The sequence below is a fragment of the Bos taurus genome, chromosome 13, assembly GCF_002263795.3.
Source record: "Bos taurus isolate L1 Dominette 01449 registration number 42190680 breed Hereford chromosome 13, ARS-UCD2.0, whole genome shotgun sequence".
In the NCBI taxonomy this organism is placed as follows: Eukaryota; Metazoa; Chordata; class Mammalia; order Artiodactyla; family Bovidae; genus Bos; species Bos taurus.
Window position 1 is genome coordinate 38,985,423 of NC_037340.1, and position 16,313 is coordinate 39,001,735.

A 16,313-nucleotide genomic window follows, 5' to 3' on the forward strand; every position below is an offset into this window, starting at 1 on the left:
AGGGGAGGAACCAGGCTACTCTGGTCACTTGTTCCTCCCACACGGCTGGTGCACAGAGCTGTCGCCTGTGTTGCAATCTTGGGACCGCAGGAGTGTAAACAGAGCGTGATGGCGCAGTCCACATGTTACATAACCACCCTGGAGTCCTGCTCTCCAGATGTGTGGATGACTGCTCCCTGCTCCTCGTGCCACCTGTGTCTTTAGCCAGATTCAGCTTCTCTAGGGGAAAGGCAAGGGCCAGCTCCCAGGATGGCCAGTGGGCTTTAAATCTTCTGGGAAAATGCCTTTGTAAAATTCATTCTAAGATGTGTTTATTTGCTTCCCTGGAGTCTCTCAAATTTTTTTCTGTTTTTCCTTTCTTCTTTCCTTCATCAAGAAGCACATTTTAGGGCCATTGGAGCCTCGGTTTTGGTTGCTCACATGCTCGTGTGAAATTGAGTTCAGATCCTGGAGGACTTTGGACATGAACCGAAACCCATGTTCAGGGGCCCAGGGCCGGAGGAGAACCAGCCTAGTGTTGGGCAGCTTTTGGCTGCAGGGTCTACCAGTGATTTCTTGCCAGGCAGAGAATCCCTCCAGGACCACAGACAGGAAATGAGGACAAGGAGCTGACACACAGACCCTCTTCCCTGATTCTGGGGTGGGCGGGCTGGTCTCCTGGTGGGGGTGGGGGGCTTGGGCCCACAGGCCTCACCCCCTGAAGGTGGGGGCAGGGCATCTGACCTCTTCCCTGCACAGTGATGACTCCTCTGCTGAAGGCGTGTGGCTGCCTGGCAGGCTCAGCAAAGGGTCAGGATGATGGTGGGGGCAGGGGAAGAAAGGCTTCCAGGAGGAGGCATCTTTGAATTGACAAGCATCACCCCAAGAAGATGATGGCACGCATCCTTGGAGGTGGTCAAGGGGACTAGAGCGGCGTTTTTTGCTTTAGTGACAGCACATAGCTCCCCTCTCGCTGCCCTGGTCAGCACAGAACTCATCTTGCAGCATGTCTTTCAAGAGGATGACTCCAGAGAAAGGCAGTTATAGTCGCCCAGGGTAGCCCTTGGCCCATCTGAGGGCGTGGCTGCCAGGCCCTGTCTGTGGCACAAGGACTTTTGTCTCTGATTCTTTCATACGTTGCGACTAATGAGTACGTTTGCACCCACTTCCTGCCCATGGTCAAATTCACATTTCAAGTACTGGAATAGCAAATGGACGTGAGCTTATACTCTGCTGCTGCTAAGTCATTTCAGTCGTGTCCGACTCTGTGCGACCCCATAGACGGCAGCCCACCAGGCTCCCCCGTCCCTGGGATTCTCCAGGCAAGAACACTGGAGTGGGTTGCCATTTCCTTCTCCAATGCATGAAAGTGAAAAGTGAAAGTGAAGTCGCTCAGTCGTGTCCGACCCTCAGCGACCCCATAGACTGCAGCCTTCCAGGCTCCTCCGTCCGTGGGATTTTCCAGGCAAGAGTACTGGAGTGGGGTGCCATTGCCTTCTCTGGAGCCTATACTCTAAGAACAGTAAATTCAGGCTAGTGTACTGTCAGGCTTGAAAGTAGCCCTGTGAACCAGAGCACTTGCTTACTTTATAAAGGTGGCAAGGTTATTTGTGGTGATGGAGGCAGCCTTAGTTAAGTTGCAGTGTTGGAGGAGTGCTCAGGAGGCTGAGACTCAGGGCTCCATTTTCCCTTCAGCCAAGGGCTCCCCTCCTCCTCCTGATTTGTGCATGGGATGTTGGCTGACTCCCAGCGGGTGGGCCGGTGGAGAGGAAGGCATCCAGGAATCCATCCAAAGGTCCAGTTATACGGAAGCTTGGGACAGGTCAAGTATATATAGCTTTATATTTCTATCTTTGGCTCTTTTAAGTTAGAAGAGTCATTTAAGAACACACAATTAGCCTAGAAAGTCCAACAGTATGGAACCCTGTGGAGTAAAAGCTAAATTCCTTTTCATGCACCTGTAACCTCCTCCTCATGAGCTCCAGGGAGACAGTCATTGCCAAGAGGACAGTGACAGGGTGGGTCCTTCAGGATCTCTTTCTGTTCGTTTACAAGTGCACACAGAGAGATGATTAAAGCATAGGCAGGACACGTTTTACACTTCATTTGGCTATTTGCTGAACTGCTACCCCGATGGGTTTTGTTTTCTTCCGTTTTCTGCTCAGCTATTTGTCCAGACCGCATGTGATAGGGAAGGGCCTCGGCGAGGTGGTGGTTTTATTTCAGCCGTTAATGTGAACAAGGAGATGTCACGGGCTTGTAGCATCACTCAGCATCTCAGAGGCCCACAGGCCACCCTCCGAGCAGGAGGGGGGTCAGAGCCTCCCCAGGAAGAGCTGGGGGGAGGCTGGTGCCCCCTCCCTGGTCTGCCCTGGGGCTCTGCACCTGCGTGGCACCGAATGGGCCCCAGGAACCTGAGCGAGTCTGGAATGCAGCCCCGTTCTGGGTCAGGGCCCGTCTGAACTCTGAGGCCCAGACTTGCCTCTCCGAGGTCTTTCTTTTCTCAGTTGACTTGACAAGTCAGAGGTTGAGACTGAACTGAGAGTCTGAAGCGTGTGGTGTTCCAGCTCCCGCGTCTGGTTGGACACGCAGCACCATCTGCTCTCAGAGTCAGTCCTGGGGTTTTGAGCGGCTCTTGAATGTGAACCTTTCCTTCTGCCCTTTCCCATCTGGTGGCAGGGAGGTGTCTCAGTGACAAGTTTAATCCCCCTGGGGCTTTACAAACTTGCTGAGTGACCTCCCTGCTCCTCGCTGGGAGGGTCTACGTTGCAGAGGGTGAGCAGAAGAAAGGGCGATGCTGGACATGTGGGCCGAGGATAGAAGTTCGGGTATCGGGGTGCACGGGGAGGAAACCCCTTCCTGTGAGCACTTCCTGATGACGGGCATGAACCTGTCACCCTGTGCATTCATCCATCATCCAGCTCAGCTTTCTGTGGGGTTGGTCAAAAAGTTTGCTTGGCTTTTTCTGTAAGATCTTATGTAGAGGGCCTTCCCTGGTGGCTCAGTGGTAAAGAATCTGCCTGCCAATGCAGGAAACACCTGTTCGATCCCTGGTCTGGGAAGATTCCACACAGCACGGAGCAATTAAATAAGCCCATGAGTCACAACTACTGAGCCTGTGCTCCAGAGACGGGGAGCCGCAACTGCTGAGCCCACGAGCTGCAAATACTGAAGGCCAGTCGCCCCAGAGCCCATGCTCTGTAACCAAAGAAGCCACCCCAATGAGAAGCCCGCACACCGCAACTAGAGAAAAACCTGTGCAGCTACCGAGACCTAGTACAGCCAAAAATAAATACGTAAATAAAATTATTAAAAAAAAAAGATGAAAAAAGGCTGAACGACATTTCTGAACAACCCAGTACAACCAGGCACTGTTGAAGGACGACAGTAGTTTTTGACCTACAAACTCTCTGCCCCAAGTTTTACTCTGGTTTCTTGCAGGGTCAAGGGTCACAGGGCTGCAGACAGACAGTCTTCCTTCCGGGGCCAGTGTTTTCCAAGGAGGCTGCAGGAAGGGAGCCTGGGCCTGTCCTAAATCACCTCCCCCGCTGTTCTGGACACTTGAGTGTCCTCGCTCACTGAGGCCTTCCTTGTCTGCAGGTTGGAGGGAGTGACTGTGGTGGGTTCTTGGCCGAGTAGGCCACCCAGTTCTCCCGCCTCCAGGCATGCTGCCCGTCCCATGGGCTCCAGGATGAGCGCCAGCCAAGGCTTATCCTAACACAGCCCGGCATTTCCCAGGCTGTGGCCTGTCAGTGTGTCTGGACATGGGCAGGAGGCCGCATCAGACATGAATTACGCGTGGTGTTTGCCCTACACAGAAGGACATTCATTTCTTAGAACACTAACTACGCATTTCGGCATAAAGCTGAAGCTCCAAAACTTTGGCCATCTGATGCAAACAGCTGACTTATTAGAAAAGACCCTGATGCTGGGAAAGATTGAGGACAGGAAGAGAAGGGGACGACAGAGGATGAGATGGTTGGATGGCGTCACTGACTCAATAGACATGAGTTTGAGCAAACTCCAGGAGATGGTGAAAGACAGGGAAGCCTGGTGTGCTGCAGTCCATGGGGTCGCAAAGAGTCAAAGCTGATTTAGCTACTGAACAACAAAAATGTGGGAAAAAGTGCTGAAGGAGAAATTTGCTTTGATTTTATGGGTTATGAGGCCAAGCAGGCTGGTGGTCAAGACACCTGCTTTTGGGGTACCTACATCCTGTCCCGGCTGGAGGAGAGCACCTGGGGGTAGTTTTTGCCTTTTTGCAAAGATAAGGTCCTTTGCGTCTCTGTACTCAGACCTGCTCACCACACACCCGTATCTGTTTCCTGTACTTTCACTTGTGATAGGTTGCTGTCCAGTAGGCCTGTTTCCCCCTCTTTTTCACCAGACTGAAAATGTTTTAAGCAAGAAATGGAAAGCAGGCTCTGGGCAGCCCTGGTAGGGGCCCCAGTGCTGGTTTTCTGGAGGGTGACGCTCTGAGGACCAGTTGTTGAGAGTGGGGTGAGCATCGGACACTCCCACTCAGGGGCACGGTGGGAGGGTGCGTTGGAGGGACTTTCCACCCAGCACCAAGTGGGAGTCAGTGGAAGGTGGTTCGAAGGGGTGGGATCACGGGCCCAGCCCATGTAGGTCGCTGAAGGGCTGGGGCCAGATCCTTGACCCTGCAGGGCTGAGGCCTTCCCTGCCTCCTGGCTGTCATCACGAGGGGATCTCATGGTAGGGCCCCGGTGCTCACGATTTTATCAAGAACACAGACGCTGGTGATGTTTATATCTGTGTGGACCCAGTGGCTCTGCTGGAGGGTGAGTGGGTAATCACGGCACAACCAGAATCCACAGTTCTTGTGTTCACTGTGCTCACAGGCACTGGTGTCAGGGTTACAGCCTTTGCCCACTAACAATGCAGCTGGAGAGGGAGAGGTGAGACAGAAGCTCAGGAGCAACCAGAGGCGGTAAGCAGGGCCCCCAGGATTACACGGGCCAAGGAAGGGAGGCTGCAGCTGCCGTGGGGGTGTCGGGGGGCTATACAACACGAGCATCTGGTCTCTGGCGAGCGAGGACCATGGTCCATTTGACAGGACAGGGGTTCTCTGTGTCATCTGAGCTACGGTTCATAAATCAGTCAGATGAAAAATCCAATCTTGAGAATGTCTAGCAGGACATTCAGGACCTATGGGATTAAGTCACGCATCCAGGAGCTGTAAATCAACCAGAAGTGAAGTCACCCCGACTCACAGGAGGGGGTGTGACCCCACCTGACGTGGGCCTTGCAGAGGAGACAGTGGGGACGACATCAGGCTGTCAGGGCTCCCGACTCTGTTAGCATCGCTTTGAAATGGCGACTTTTCTGGATCCTCCAGGGCTGGTCAGACGCGTCCTGCATGGGGAACAGAGTTGCCTTGTTCTGTTCCAGTGATGCTTGCATTTCTCCTCTGCTCCCACGGTGACTCCTCCCTGACCTGCCATGTTTACAGAAAAGAGGCAAAAGGGAAAATGGGTCTTCAGGGCTGATCAGCCCTGCCAGGCCACTGCCCTCACTACCCTGACCCAAGTGGTAGGAGAGACCTGGGTGCCCTAGCTGAGCCACACCTGAGACCTGCCCGCAGCACCTCCTTCCTGCAGCCAAGGGGCTGCCTCTCCTCCCTGAGTCACCATGATGGGTTCATGCCCTTTTTTTGGAGGTCTTTTTGCCTTCCCCTTCTTGTCAGGGACATAGGATTTCTTTTCTGGGGGTGTGGCGTTTACAGGAGTTTTTCAGGTGGCTCTAGTGGTAAAGAATACAGGAGACACAGGAGAAGCAGGTTCGATCCCTGGGTCAGAAAGATGCCCTGCAGGAGGGCATGGCGACCCACTCTGGTATTCCTGCCTGGAGAATCCCATGGACAGTGGAGCCTGGCGGGCTGCAGTCCATGGGGTTGCACAGAGTCGGACACGACTGAGCGACTTAGCATGCACGCACGGTGTTTATAGAACACCTCTCTTCTTTACATTCCTGTGATTTCAGGCAGCTTGGTAGGGGTATTCAGAGCTGCTCTGGGTTTCAGGGAGCAGGGCTTGCCTGGGTCCTGCCTCTGGCTCTGTCCCTCATCTACTCCGGGCACCTGGCCCCACCCCACCCATTTGCTCCTGCCTTCTTTCCCTGGAGTCGGAGCCCACTTTGCTCCCCTAGTAACAGGCTGGCATGGCAGAGTCTGCGAACTTGGATCACCCCTCACCCAGGGTCATGGCTGCACCTCCCTCGGGGGCTGCCCACCAACTCATCTGCCGAGGACACAGCTCTGCTGGCCACCTTAGGGGGAGAGGCCGGCAGTGAGGCTCATGGGGTGATGGGCGGTTGTGCCAGCAGGGCTCCTTCCTGGCCACTCGCAGTGTTGGAGGCCACCATGAGGGAAGTGTTAGTCCCTCAGTCGTGTCCGACTCTTTTGATTCTCTGTAGCCCACCAGGCTCCTCTGTCCATGGAATTCTCCAGGCCAGGATACTGGAGTGGGTTGCCATTTCCGTTTTCCAGGGCGTCTTCCCAACCCACGGATCGAACCCAAGTCTCCCGCATATCAGGCAGATTCCTTACCATCTGAGTCACCAGGGAAGCTTTCAAGGTGGTTTCTTTTCCCTTCTGGAGGCAACCATGTGCTGGCACACTGACCTTCCCTTTGTGTCCAGCTGTGTCCAGACCTCAGGGGGCAGCCACACAGAGTCCTGGTCTGGAGATGTGGGTATCCTTACAGCTGTCCCAGCCCCCTCTCCCAATGTGCTGTTGAGGTGATCTTCTTTCCTCTTCCCGGCATAGACCTACCAGGTGGTTTCAGCTTTGACCACAACACAGCTCAAAGACCCTGGGTTCCACTATCCTGCAAGCTCATGGTGGAGACACTGGGAGGGACAGAATAGCTTCATTCTTCACTCCGTGTGTGTGTGTGTGTGTGTGTGTGTGTAGTATTGCTAATGTGTCTCAAGTCAGCATTTCCCAGCAGAACCACCTGGCAGGGCAGTCAGAGCCTCAGGCTTAGCGCCTCCTGGGACCTGCTTCTGGAACCTGTTCCTGAGACATGGGTGTGTCTCTAAGGCAGGTGTGGCCTCAACAGGTCCCCCCATCTCCCTGCCCCCAGCAAACCTGCCCCATCGCAGGTGCTCGCCTGCATCTGTGGATGCCCTGTATGCACTATAGGAAGTGCTTGGATGTGGTGAAGAACAAAGTAGATTCTTGCTCTGGAAGAACTAGGAGGCCAGAGTGCAGTTTAAAATACTTAGCAGTGACAAAGCGGAGCCCTAACAGGTCAGGACTGGCCGCTGAGTCAAAGGGAGCCAGAGCCCTGTTCTTATCCTTTGGATCGTGGAGACGTGGCATGCGGTGCTGGAGGTGCTGAGGGGGCTCAGGGAGGCATGGGATGGGGTGCTGGAGGGGTTTCAGGGAGCAATTATATACCTGGTGGTACAGAGTGTTTTGATACGTTCACAGTAGGTACGTGGATTCATACCACGTGTTCAGCCACCTGTGCCCACTTGATGGTGGGTTATGGGTCCTTCTAACGTTAAGGGTTGGTGCACCAGGCTCACCAAAGCCATCGGCTCCTCCCATGCTTGGGGCAGGGTGTATCGGTGGGGAATCCCAGAGTTTCGTCCCACAGACTCCCTAGTAGGCTCGTTCTCCTGGGCCTGTCTCACTTCCGGGCAGCATCAGGGATGGATTGGAAAAGCAGGGTCCACCCAGCTTGCTCACCTGTAATTACGTTCACTTAAACCTGCCGTCATGTCAAAGCCGCATCTGGAGCCAATGTGTCTAAAGGCAAGCTGGCCCGGGCATTGCCGACGGCTCAGCTTCTGTTGCAGCTGGTTCCTGCCTTTGTTGAGTCCTGTCCGGTGCTGGCAGGTCAAGTTGCAGAGGTGTTGCATATGTGTGTTTTGCGTTCCAGTCAAAACATGGTGATTTACCAACATCACAGGGGCCGTATTATGAAATTAACACGAGGGGTGCCTGTGTGGAGCTTCGAAGATTATTTCCACCTCATTTGAGAGACTGTTACAGAATCGCTGCTGTGAAGCTCCTGGATTGGGACATCTGCTCATTTTTCTGGGAGGCATGCTGTCCCTGATTTGGCTCATACTGTGGCCCTTCCGCCTGGAGTGAGCTGCTCTTATGGACACTGAGCATTTCTGGCTCTGTGTCCATGTCCTGTGTCGGGGGTTTGACATGTGCGTGATCTCTCTCTGTGTCTCAACACAAGTGTGTGTGTTTTCTCTGTGTGTTTTCCAGCTGTGCCAAGCAGTTCTCCAGTTCTAAGTGGACACTTCCTGGATGTCCTGCAGATCTGATCCGATCCTCACACTGTCCTCCTGGTCACAGTGTCAGAGCCCACAGGTCAAGGGCTCAGTCCATGAGGCTGCCCCCACTTCAGACACAGTCTGAAGTGACCTTCAGTCCCAGGTCCCAGGTGTCACCTGTGCTTCTGACCCACGGGCTATAAATTGGAGCTTTCCACAACCTCCTCCTTGGTTCAGTTAATTTCATAATTTGGCTTATGAAACTCAAGAGACACTTACTTATGTTTCCCCGTTTATTTTAAAGGCTATTATATGCATGAATTACATCTCAGTAAAAAAAAAAAAAGTGGGGAAAGGGTATTATAAAAGGATACAGACACATCCAGATGAAGAGGTACACAGGGGGAGGTCCTGCCCAGAAGCTCTGTCCCCGTAGGACTGGGGTGCACCACCCGCCCAGCACATGGACATGTTCACCAACCTGGAAGCTCATCAACTCAAGTTGCTCCAAAGAATTTTGATAGCACTTAATCTGCAGACCTCCCCCTCCCCTTCCCTGTGGTTGCTGGGTGGAATTAAAAGTTCTAGCCCTCTAATCACTGGGTCTTTCTTATGAGTAACACCAGCCTGAGGCTCTCCAGGGAGCCCACCTGAGTCACCTCATGAGCTCCAAAGGGGCTCCTTAAGAATAAGAAAACCACTCCCATCACTCAGGAAATTCCAAGAGTTTTAGGAGCGTTTTGCCAGTACAGGGTCCAGGACCAAATGTTGAACATACATTATTATTACCTGTACACATATGTGTGCGTGTGTGTGTGTGTTAGTCACTCAGTTGTGTCTGATTCTTTGCAGCCCCACAGACTGTAGCCTGCCAGACTTTTTTGTCCGTGGAATTCTCCAGGCCAGAATACTGGAGTGGGTACCCTTTCCTTTCTCCAAGGGATCTTCGCAACTCAGGGATCAAAGTCTGGTCTCCTGTATTACAGGCGGATTCTTAACCAGTTGAGCCACCAGGGAAACCCAGGAATACTGGAGTGGGTTCAGTTCAGTCACTCAGTCGTGTCCTATTCCCTGTGACCCCATGAACTGCAGCACGCCAGGCCTCCTTGTCCATCACCTACTCCCAGAGTTTACCCAAACTCATGTCCATTGAGTCGGTGATGCCATCCAACCATTTCATCCTCTCCCGTCCCCTTCTCCTCCTGCCTTTAATCTTTCCCAGCATCAGGGAAGAATCCTGGTGCATCTCTGAGCTTCCAGTGGTCTCTGCCTTTGTTGCCATGACAGCAACTTCCATATCATCCCCCATGTATAACCCCCCTTAAAGCTCCTGTTTCCCTTCCCTTCCGTGCTTTCCATGCACCTTCACTCCATTGTCCTGGGATCTACTTCACAATAAACTACTTGCTCTAAGTCTTTGTCTCAGACTTGGTTCTCAGGAAATGCAAAACAGGACACCTTCAGTTTAGTCGCTCACTTGTGTCTGACTCTTTGCGACCCCATGGACTGCAGCACACCAGGCCTCCCTGTCCACTGCAAACTCTTGGAGTTTACTCAAACTCATGTCCATTGAGTCGATGATGCCATCAAACCATCTCATCCTCTGTTGGCCCCTTCTCCTCCAGCCTTCAATCTTTCCCAGCATCAGGGTGTTTTCCAATGAGTCAGTTCTTCACATCAGGTGGCCAAAGTATTAGAGTTTCAGCTTCAGCATCAGTCCTTCCAATGAATATTCAGGACTGATTTCCTTTAGGATGGACTGCTTGGATCTCCTCACAGTCCAAGGGACTCTCAAGAGTCTTCTCCAACACCACAGTTCAAAAGCATCAATTTATAAAAGCATCAATTTATATAAAGCTTTCTTTATAGTCCAACTCTCACATCCACATAAGGCTATTGGAAAAAAACCATAGCTTTGACTAGATGGACCTTTGTTGGCTAAGTAATGTCTCTGCTTTTTAATATACTGTCTAGGTTGGTCATAACTTTTCTGCCAAGGAGCAAGCGTCTTTTAATTTCATGGCTGCAGTCACCATCTGCAGTAATTTTGGAGTCCAAAGAAATAAAGTCAGCCACTGTTTCCACTGTTTCCCCATCTATTTGCCATGAAGTGGTGGGGACTGGATGCCATGATCTTTGTTTTCTGAATGTTGAGCTTTAAGCCAACTTTTCACTCTTCTCTTTCACTTTCATCAAGAGGTTCTTTAGTTCTTCTTCACTTTCTGCCATAAGGGTGGTGTCATCTGCATGTCTGAGGTTATTGATATTTCTCCCAGCAATCTTGATTCCAGCTTGTGCTTCATCCAGCCCAGCATTTCTCATGATGTACTCTGCATATAAGTTAAATAAGCAGGGTGACAATATACAGCCTTGATGTACTCCCTTTCCTATTTGGAACCAGTCTGTTGTTCCATGTCCAGTTCTAACTGTTGCTTCCTGAGCTGCATACAGGTTTCTCAAGAGGCAGGTCAGGTGGTCTGGTATGCCCATCTCTTTCAGAATTTTCCACAGTTTATTGTGATCCACATAGTCAAAGGCTTTGGCATAGTCAATAAAGCAGAAATAGATGTTGTTCTGGAACTCTCTTGCTTTTTCAATGATCCAGTGAATGTTGACAATTTGATCTCTGGTTCCTCTGCCTTTTCTAAAACCAGCTTGAACATCTGGAAGTTCACGGTTTACGTATTGCTGAAGCCTGTCTTGGAGAATTTTGAGCATTACTTTAGTAGTGTGTGAGATGAGTGCAATTTTGCAGTAGTTTGAGCATTCTTTGTCATTGCCTTTCTTTAGGATTAGATTTGATCTTCCCTACCCAGGAGTTGAACAGGGGTCTTCTGTATTGCAGGCAGATTCTTTACCAACTGAGCTATCAGGGAAGCCCATATACATATATATAAAACATATTTATTTGGGAAAATCAGGTAAAAGTATTGCAGACAAACATCATGAACCTTTGTCTCTAATCTCCCCATACATGAATGCAACACTACTCAAGAAATAGAACAGCCACATCAGAGCCTTTGAAAGCAATACAAGTGAAATTTTGAATTGAATTAAAACCTGAGTCTCAGAAACATGCAAGATGATTAGTAATTTATTGAGCAGACATTTACCAAGTCTCTGGTATGCACAGGTCACTGGGCTTGGAAGTAAGGAAGCAGAGGGCAGAGGAAAGCCTGAACTGATAAAGATACTGAAAATATGTGAAGGTCAAAAAAGCAAAAATGAAGAAGCTCATGATGAATGACTTTGGTCTTAGAAAATTGAAAGCCTTTTCTATTTCCAGGCTGTTGGATCAGCTAGGAATCAATACAGGTCATCTTAAGGAGTAAAATTATCTTATTCCTTGGATCTCTAAGATGTTTGTTACACTTGAATGTGTTTAAAATAACTAAAAGTGTGTCAGAGGACAATGGAGGAAAGATGCCCTAGAGTTTTATGTACCTCATCTTCTTTATCCATTCCTCTGTCGATTGACATTTAGGTTGCTTCCGTGTCTTGGCTTTTATAAACAGTGCTTCAGTGAACACTGTGGTGCATATATCCTTTTGGATCATGTTTTTCTCTGGATCTATGCCCAGGAATGGGATTGCAGGGTCATATGGTAGCTTGTTTTTAGTTTTTAAGGAACCTCCATTCTGCTCTCCATAGTGGCTGCACCAATTTACATTCCCACCAACAGTGTGTGTGTGTGGGGGGCGGGGGGGGGGCGGTTTCCGTTCTCCTCACACCTTCTCCAGCAGTTGTTTGTGGATTTTTTGATTATAGCCATTCTAGCTGGTGTAAGGTGATAGCCCACTGTAGTTTTGATTACAGCAAAATCTTTTTTGACCTACCTCCTAGAGTATTGAAAATAGAAACAAAAATAATCAAATGGGACCGAAATTAAACTCAAAAGCTTTTGCACAGCAAAGGAAACCATAACCAAAGCAAAGACAAGCCACAGAATGGGAGAAAATATTCTCAAATGAAGCATCCGACAAGGGATTAATCTCCAAAATATACAAACAGCTCATGCAGCTCAATAACAAAAATACAAACAACCCAATCAAAAAATGGGCCAAAGATCTTCATGGGCATTTCTTCAAGATGGCCAAGAAGCACATGAAAATGTACTCAACATCACTAATTATTGGAGAAAAGCAACTCAAAAGTCCAAGGAGGTATCACCTCACATTGGTCAGAATGGCCATCTCAAAAAGACCGCAAATAAGTGTTGGTGACAGCATGGAAAGAAGGGAACCCTGCTACACTCTTGGTAGGAATGTAAATTGGTACAACTGTTATGGAGAATGGGCTTCCCTGACCGAGGTTCGATCCCTGGGCCAGGGAAGATCCCTTGGAAAAGGGAATGGCAACCCACTTCAGTATTCCTGCCTGGAGAATTCCATGGATAGAGGAGCCTGGTGGGCTGCAGTCCATGGGGTTGCAAAGAGTGGGACCACGACTAAACAACTAACACTTTCACTTTCACGGACAACAGTATGGAGGTTCCTTAAAAAACTAAGAATAGAGCTACCATATGAGCCATCACTTCCCACTACCTGCGCCCCATGCTTACATTGCCCCAGTTTTTTTTTTTTTCAAAGCCAAATGTGTCAGTTTGAATGGACTTTTTGTAACAGAATGACCCAGAGCCATGTTTGACTATACTTGTGCTAACTGATGAGTTAGCAGGGTAAGCAGGTCGACAACACAGAAGCCTTTGGGTGGTCCAGCCCAGAAATGTCCTAGGACCTGGAGGTTTCACCTAGTGTGGGATTTTTTTTGGCAAGGTTGTTCTTTTACATTGAAGACTTTCTTTGGTCAGGACATTTCAAGAAGCAGTGGGATCAGGCCTTGTAAAGCCAGCAGGACTAGACAGGCGTATTCAGGTGACCTCCTACCACGAGGCCGGTAGCATCTTCAGGCTTCTTTGTGGGTGCTTTCATTCTGCATTCTATATGAGGGGTTACCAGGAGAGTAACAAGATGCTGAAGCCTAAGGGGAACTTTTGTAACCACTTACCCATTTTATGGAACCTTCCACCAAAGGGGTGCTGGAAACCATGCTTGCCACCAGAGGAATTAAAATCAGTGCTTCATTTGCCAAGAGGGTTGAAGACTTGCTTTAGCTGGGGAATTGTTCCTTTGCTCTCAGAATTATTTTTTATATCTTGGCCAACCATTTGATTGATGTAATTATCATCAACACCATGATTGGCATTCAAACACATCTACTTGGGGACTTCCCTGGCAGTCCAGTGGTTAAGACTTCACTTTCCAATGCAGGGGATATATGTTGGATCCGTGGTTGGGGAGCTAAAATCCCACATGCTTGTAGCCAAAAAGAGCAAAACATAAAGCAGAAGTGATGTAACAAATTCAATGAAGTATTTAAAAAATGGTCCATGTCAAAAAAAAAAAAAAAAAAAACAACTTAAAAATAAGTCTACTAAACTAGGACCGTTTGCTTTTGAGTCTGTCGGAGGCAGGACGACCTTACTCACGAGATCTCTGAACGTCAGATGAGACCAGGCATAGCAAGTCCCCATGCGGTGCCTGGTGCGGGATCGGAGCTCAGAAAATATCAGTTATGATTACTGAACGTATTTGTTAGCGGCAGCGATCTGACCTTAACACGCGTGAGAATAATAAAAAATGCTCGTCCTGAGTCACTGGGTGCTTCCTCTCATTTCAGTCATTTGAAAGCTGGCTGTCTGCTGTGGCGGCTGATAAGTTACAAATTGATGTCAGAGGGCTAATTTCACTGCCCTCTCGCCTTGTTAAAGGAGGGGACACCAGCCAGAACACTGCTTTTCTTGGTACTAAGATTCCCCTCAGATCTATCCGATACTGTTTTTAAGTTGTAATGTTTTCCTTGAGGACTGATAAGATCCACAGTGAGATTGGGTGACAAACATATTATCATATCCAAGTTAAAAACCCTTTGGTGTTTACCGTGGGGCACTTAAAAAAAAAAGTTATTTTATTCAAGTATAGCTGATTTACAGTGTTGTGTTGGTTTCTGGCATACAGCAAAGAGATTCAGTTACATATATAATATGTATATGTATATATATCCTTTTCTATTTTGGTTTATCACAGGGTATCGAGTGCAGTTTCCTGTGCTATATAACAGGACCTTGTTGTTTATCCATCATATACATGATAGTTTGCATTTGCTAATCCCAAACTCTTACACCATCCCTTCCCCATCCTCATCCTCCTTGGCAACCACAAATCTGTTCTCTGTGTCTGTGAGTCCGTTTCTGTTCCATGGATAAGTTCATTTGTGTCGTATTTTAGATTCCACATATAAGTGATATCACATGCTACTTGTCTTTCTTGGTCTGACTCACTTTGCTTAGTATGAGCATCTCTAGGTCCATCCATGTAGCTGCAAAGCCATTGGTTGCATTCATTGCTCCAGCTGATGGATGAGCAGTTCTGCTTTTGAGAAAAGGGTTCTTTCTGATTCACACCAAGAGGTGTTACAGTCCCACAAAGCCCAGATTCATGGTCGCAGGGTTCCGTGCTTGCAGCTGCCCTAGTTGTCATCGTCTCCAGATGCCATGCCACTATGATTTGACGTCTCTACCCATCTATTTAATCAGAGAAAATCAAGCTGTGGATTCATTAAAGGGATGCCCTTAGGCTGTGTCTGTAGAAGGCCAGTTATGCAGCTGGACATGGGGGGAAGTCAATGATCTTGTTCTCGCAGGCTCTTGAACACAGTCTGATATTTGCATTAATATTGTGACACATGCTGTCCCGGACAGTGTCTCAGACCGTGGATGAATGAGTTCATCCTCCTGGTATGTTCACTTTTCAGTCTTCGCCCTGGCAGTTGACAGCCAAGGAGCACAGCTTTTCAGTTCTGACAGCTCATGGGGGTGAATGGAAGGAGGGACTTTTTTTCTGAGATGACATCAACTCATTTATAGCCCGAGGCATCATCCTCTTCAATTCCTAAAATAACTTAGATGGCCGTGAGGTCAAAATAGAGTCCCACCCCATCAAGAGAGGAGGCCGGACAGAAGCCTGAGTCCCTTTTCAGCATCCATGGCCAATCTCTAAGCCCTGCTCCCCACTGACTGACACTATGGCTGAGGACGCCTGGCCACCAGACTGTGTGTGAGGGGGTCTTTCCCTCTGGTCGTGGTGTGCCCCCGGGGAACAGGAGCTCTTCCTTCTGCCAGGGTCTGGGAAGCAACAGATGGGATACTTGCAAGGAGCAATAGAGGTAGTTTGGGGAAAGATCTACTTAGTGAGAAGTAGGCAGGGCGAGAGGACCAAGAGGACAGGGAGCGCAGTCTGTGGAGTTGCTGTAATGAGGGGTCATCAGCGCCCTGAGCCGGAGGAGGAGAGGAAGACAGGGCCCCTGGTGCTGTGAGCCGTGGGGAGGCAGCTTGACAGCAGCTTGGGGCCAGGAGAGAAACAGGCAGTAAGTGCCCCGGACTCTCTCCTCCCCTCCGTAAGCTCCCGCCAGTGGCCAAATCCCCCTGGGAGCCAGCAGTGGCCCCCAGAAGACAAGTCTGGCCTTCTGGAGCTCAGAGCAGGGGCTGGGGCCTGGGAACGGTGGGTCAGGAGGACCAGAGGGAGAATTTCCAGCACATTCAGTTTTCCTTTATTAAAGGCAAAAAGCATAGAACAAAGCTTGTTTCCTTTGTTTTACAGAAATGGATTCTGTGGAAAGCCAGGAAAAATAAATCCAGCCAATAATTACGTTTCTGTTTAGAGATTCATTAGAACTGGACTTTGTACCAGGGGAGAGAGGTGGCCTGACTGTTTCGTGAAGGTTTACTGTTCCTTCCATTTATTTTGATTAACGTTTCTTTATTTCTTCAATTTTATTTTTAAAACATCCTATTAATATTTCACGATACCCAAGTATCAGATCCTTTTGTTCTGTTGTGATTCACACAATGGGAAGAGAGTTTCTGAGGCCCTGCCTATTTATGATGGCTGGAATGGTGGATCTTGGAGATGGTTGTAAACTTCTCCAGGTTTTGAGGGGTTCCTGCTTGCCTCCCTTAGTCCTCCAACTCTGTGGCCAGGCTGGAGAGGTGTGCAGAGGCAGGCGGCCTCAGTGGC

The 16,313-nt window shown here is 49.4% G+C and overlaps 1 protein-coding gene and 1 non-coding gene across 2 annotated transcripts in view; both read left to right on the forward strand.

Moving 5' to 3' along the window:
• The window catches only part of SLC24A3 (solute carrier family 24 member 3), a 445,825-nt gene that overhangs the window by 94,409 nt on the left and 335,103 nt on the right, over positions 1-16,313 (forward strand). The gene's annotated exons all lie outside the window — the stretch shown is intronic.
• MIR11973 (microRNA mir-11973) lies at positions 2,656-2,725 on the forward strand. Its single transcript, NR_162243.1, has one exon. It is a non-coding gene; the product is annotated as a microRNA mir-11973 (primary transcript).